Below are 6087 nucleotides of genomic sequence, written 5' to 3' on the forward strand. Positions count from 1 at the left end.
AGCTCCTCTGCCAGCTCCTTCAGCACTCTTGGGTGGATCCCATCTGGCCCCATAGACTTGTGGATGTCCAGGGGGCATAGCAGGTCAAAGACTGCTTCCTCCTGGATTGTGGGGGGTTTGTTCCACTCACTGTCCCCATCTTCCAGCTCGGGAGACTGGGTACCCTGGGGATAACTCGTTGGGCCATTAAAGACCGAGGCAAAGAAGGCGTTGAGTATTTCAGCCTTTTCCTCGTCTTTAGTGGCAATGTTCCCCCTTGCATCCACTAGAAGATGGAGGTTCTCCCTGGCTCTCTTTTTGCTGTTAACGTATTTATAAAAACTTTTCTTGTTATCCCTTACAGCAGTGGCCAGGTTAAATTCCAGCTGGGCTTTTGCCTTTCTAATTTCCTCTCTGCATAACCTGACAAGATCCCTGTACTCTTCTTGGGTTGCCTGCCCCTTCTTCCAGAGCTGGTAAGCTCTCCTTTTTTTCCTTAGTCTCAGTAGTAGACCTCTGTCCAGCCAGGCTGGTAGTCTTCCCCGCTGATTTTTCTTACGGCACATGGGGACAGCCTGCTCCTGTGCCTTTAAGACTTCTTCCTTGAAAAATACCCAGCCTTCTTGGACCCTTTTGCCCTTCAGGACTGCCTCCCAAGGGACTCTCCCAACCAGCGTTCTGAGCAAGTCAAAGTCTGCCCTCCGGAAATCCATGGTGGCAGTGTTGCTGACTCCCTTCCTTACCTCACCAAAGATCGAAAACTCTACCATTTCATGATCACTAAGGCCTAGACGACCTCTGACCACCACCTCTCCCACCAGTTCTTCTCTGTTAGTGAGTAGGAGGTCAAGCAGGGCACCTCCCTTGGTAGGCTCACTTACCAGCTGTGTCAGGAAGTTATCTCCATTTACATCAAGAATGAGGGTGGGGAAGAGGGAAGAGTTAAATTGCGTGCAAAAAGTTACACTGAAAAGCTGTTCCAGTTCAACTTTATATTTAAGTGATGAACAGGCTTTGTATTAGCACTCTCTTTAGGATTATATACATCACCATATCTCATTTCATCAATACAATGGGAATGATTAACTCTACTATTGCTTAAGAAATTAAAATCTTGTTCTATACACTCAGAGTACCTAATTGTTGCTCAAAAACTGCAGAATACAGTATACTACTATTATTTTCATTGTTCAGAATTTGGTTCATTCAGCCCATCAAAAACTCCAGCATATTCAAACGTGTAATGAATTACCTGAAAATACAATAATTTCCTTCAGTATACCAAATGTTGTATTATAAACTCTCTTGCCTTAGTAATTTGGTTTTTTCAAGTTCAGCACTAATATTTTATGGGATTATTTTAAACATTTAAATTCAGGTAGGTAAAAATTTTAAATCACAGCATTTTAATAATCATTCTGGCATTTAACCAACACATTTTCTTATCTTTAAGCAGAAAGCCAAAAAGGTGTTTTGTAACGGTGGGGGAGGAGGGAGAGGACAAAATGAGAGAGAGATTGATTCTCAGCTCAGTAAGAAAGGCCCAAAAACAGAAGACTTGATTAAATATCTGTTTAATGAGATAAAATAAAAAGAGCAATATATATAGTGAGTAAATCTTTTGTCCCTTTAGGTACTTGGTAACCCCACATTCCTACAGCTGCTGGATGGATTTTCCTATGCCGTGCTTCACATATCCCCTCCATGGACAGAGGTAAACTATGATGTGGATCACTGATTCCTTAATGTGCAATGGTCTTCTGGTTAGGGTCACTACCTTCCACCCCTTGATCCACACAGTTTACATTTCTTAAACATCTTGCAAGATACAGGTTATATTAATAACACACGGGTTTCTCAAGCCCTAAGTACAAGGCCAAATAGAGCAGATAACACTCCTCAGGTACAATGACTTCTGCAAAGCTCCCAGTACAGAAGGTACACGTGTATAGTTGTGTTCTGAAGTCACACAACCCTTCTCAAAAATTCTGTACTGACTACAGACAGGATATCAGCATTTTTATTATCTGAATAATAATGCCCCTGTTCACAAGTTTAGTCTCTGAAATCTCTAGATGCTTCAAGTGGAAAAAGAATAGGTGTAATCTAGTTCCAAATTTCATATTTTTCAAGTCTGTAAATTCTTCTTTCTGGACAGACGTGAAAATAAGTCAAATTTTCCACTCATTTCAATAATTTGATTTTCATCTTTGAACTGCAGCTGAAATCAGGAGAAAACAGAGAAAAAGAAAAAGGAGAGGAAATAGTTGCTTACAAGGTTGCAAAGGTTACCCTTTTTTTTTCTTTCATGTTTAAATGAAAACCTTGCTAACTAATCTTAAACAATCTTCCATCACTACTAAGGTACACCAGAATTATTGACACTTCATATCATTTTTATTAGTTCAAAAATTTATAATGCTGAAAGTTAGTAAACTGCAACCAAGCACAAGATGTGAAAGTCAGAAAATTTTAGTGTACTATTGTCTAGAACAACCATGGTCAAATGTCTCATCTCAACTAACATGAGATCAATGTTATGTAGTAGCCTCTAACTCCTGCTTCTGAAACCTTTCCCAGTTTCAAAAATATCATGAATATGTTATTGTCTGAGTAAAGAAGCCTACATTAGTGTAACTCATGTGGTGTACAAAAGAAGAAGATATAAGTTATTACCTAAAGCTGGAGTCCAAAAGGCAGAGTTGTGCTGAGACTCCCATCCTCCTTTAGTGAAAGCAAAGTGTTCCTTCCTGAAAGAAATTAATACAAATGTAACAGGGAAAGCTGTCAAATCTGTTATGGGGAATCAGCACACTTATGTGCCTCTCTGAAGTGCCTCTAAGCTAACACACCTAGCATGGGAAAAAAACAGTGAGAGTTAGAAGTCTACATACAGTTACAGGACTGTGACCTCCTTGGGATTGCAGAGATGTGGTGGGACAGCTCACACGACTGGAGTGCTGCAATGGATGGTTACAGGCTCTTTAGGAAGCATACACTGAGAAGAAAAAGAGGGCATATTATACTTCACATGAGAGAGCAGTGGATGGCATGGAAGTGCATGGAGTGTGTCCTATCCTTGGGTCTGTTTAAGAGCCAGTCAAGATCATATACTTCAAGATTAGCAGGCAGACCAACACAAGTGCTGTTGTGGTGTATATCTACTACAGATGTCCTGATCAGGAAGAAGATGAGGCCTTTCCCAAAACACTGGAAAAAGCTTCACTTTCACAGGCCCTGGTTTACATGCAGGACTTTAAGCACCCTGATATTTGCTGGAAAAAAAAACCACAGCAGAACACAAACAGTCTAGGACATTTCTGAAGTGCGTTGAGAACAACTTCCAGGTGATCAAGGAGTCAACAATGAGGAGTGGACTTCATACTTAGAAAAAAGGAAAAACTGTCTGTACATGTGAAAGTTGTGAGCAGCCTTGGCTGTAGAGACCATGAGATGGTGGGCTTCAGGATCCTGATAGGAGGGAGCAGGGCAAAAAACCACGATCACATTCTGGATTTCAAGAAATTAGGCTTTAACTTCTTTAGATATCTGCTTGGAAGAATCCCATGGGATAAGACCCTAGGGAGAAAAGTCCAGGAAAGCTGGTTGTTAACCTCCCCCAGGCTCAAAAATGGTCCATCCCAAAAAGTAGGAAATCAAGCAGAAGTGGCAGGAGGCCCTGTATGGAGGAGCAAGGAGCTCCTGATTGAACTCAGATCATAGAATCATAGAATCCTAGGTTGGAAGGGACCTCAGGGATCACCTAGTCCAACCTTTCTAGGTAAGAGCACAGTCTAGACAAGATGGCCCAGCGCCCTGTCCTGCTGAGTCTTAAAAGTGTCCAATGTGTTCACAGAATCACAGAATCACAGAATCGCAAAGGTTGGAAGGGACCTCGGGAGATCATCTAGTCCAACCCCCCTGCTAAAGCAGGCTCTCCTAGAGCATTCTACACAGGACTTCATCCAGGCGGGCCTTGAATATCTCCAGAGAAGGAGACTCCACAACCTCAACTCCAGCATATTCAAACGTGTAATGAATTACCTGAAAATACAATAATTTCCTTCAGTATACCAAATGTTGTATTATAAACTCTCTTGCCTTAGTAATTTGGTTTTTTCAAGTTCAGCACTAATATTTTATGGGATTATTTTAAACATTTAAATTCAGGTAGGTAAAAATTTTAAATCACAGCATTTTAATAATCATTCTGGCATTTAACCAACACATTTTCTTATCTTTAAGCAGAAAGCCAAAAAGGTGTTTTGTAACGGTGGGGGAGGAGGGAGAGGACAAAATGAGAGAGAGATTGATTCTCAGCTCAGTAAGAAAGGCCCAAAAACAGAAGACTTGATTAAATATCTGTTTAATGAGATAAAATAAAAAGAGCAATATATATAGTGAGTAAATCTTTTGTCCCTTTAGGTACTTGGTAACCCCACATTCCTACAGCTGCTGGATGGATTTTCCTATGCCGTGCTTCACATATCCCCTCCATGGACAGAGGTAAACTATGATGTGGATCACTGATTCCTTAATGTGCAATGGTCTTCTGGTTAGGGTCACTACCTTCCACCCCTTGATCCACACAGTTTACATTTCTTAAACATCTTGCAAGATACAGGTTATATTAATAACACACGGGTTTCTCAAGCCCTAAGTACAAGGCCAAATAGAGCAGATAACACTCCTCAGGTACAATGACTTCTGCAAAGCTCCCAGTACAGAAGGTACACGTGTATAGTTGTGTTCTGAAGTCACACAACCCTTCTCAAAAATTCTGTACTGACTACAGACAGGATATCAGCATTTTTATTATCTGAATAATAATGCCCCTGTTCACAAGTTTAGTCTCTGAAATCTCTAGATGCTTCAAGTGGAAAAAGAATAGGTGTAATCTAGTTCCAAATTTCATATTTTTCAAGTCTGTAAATTCTTCTTTCTGGACAGACGTGAAAATAAGTCAAATTTTCCACTCATTTCAATAATTTGATTTTCATCTTTGAACTGCAGCTGAAATCAGGAGAAAACAGAGAAAAAGAAAAAGGAGAGGAAATAGTTGCTTACAAGGTTGCAAAGGTTACCCTTTTTTTTTCTTTCATGTTTAAATGAAAACCTTGCTAACTAATCTTAAACAATCTTCCATCACTACTAAGGTACACCAGAATTATTGACACTTCATATCATTTTTATTAGTTCAAAAATTTATAATGCTGAAAGTTAGTAAACTGCAACCAAGCACAAGATGTGAAAGTCAGAAAATTTTAGTGTACTATTGTCTAGAACAACCATGGTCAAATGTCTCATCTCAACTAACATGAGATCAATGTTATGTAGTAGCCTCTAACTCCTGCTTCTGAAACCTTTCCCAGTTTCAAAAATATCATGAATATGTTATTGTCTGAGTAAAGAAGCCTACATTAGTGTAACTCATGTGGTGTACAAAAGAAGAAGATATAAGTTATTACCTAAAGCTGGAGTCCAAAAGGCAGAGTTGTGCTGAGACTCCCATCCTCCTTTAGTGAAAGCAAAGTGTTCCTTCCTGAAAGAAATTAATACAAATGTAACAGGGAAAGCTGTCAAATCTGTTATGGGGAATCAGCACACTTATGTGCCTCTCTGAAGTGCCTCTAAGCTAACACACCTAGCATGGGAAAAAAACAGTGAGAGTTAGAAGTCTACATACAGTTACAGGACTGTGACCTCCTTGGGATTGCAGAGATGTGGTGGGACAGCTCACACGACTGGAGTGCTGCAATGGATGGTTACAGGCTCTTTAGGAAGCATACACTGAGAAGAAAAAGAGGGCATATTATACTTCACATGAGAGAGCAGTGGATGGCATGGAAGTGCATGGAGTGTGTCCTATCCTTGGGTCTGTTTAAGAGCCAGTCAAGATCATATACTTCAAGATTAGCAGGCAGACCAACACAAGTGCTGTTGTGGTGTATATCTACTACAGATGTCCTGATCAGGAAGAAGATGAGGCCTTTCCCAAAACACTGGAAAAAGCTTCACTTTCACAGGCCCTGGTTTACATGCAGGACTTTAAGCACCCTGATATTTGCTGGAAAAAAAAACCACAGCAGAACACAAACAGTCTAGGAC

This window comes from Egretta garzetta, unplaced genomic scaffold, assembly GCF_000687185.1.
Source record: "Egretta garzetta isolate BGI_Z169 unplaced genomic scaffold, ASM68718v1 scaffold357, whole genome shotgun sequence".
Lineage (NCBI taxonomy): Eukaryota > Metazoa > Chordata > Aves > Pelecaniformes > Ardeidae > Egretta > Egretta garzetta.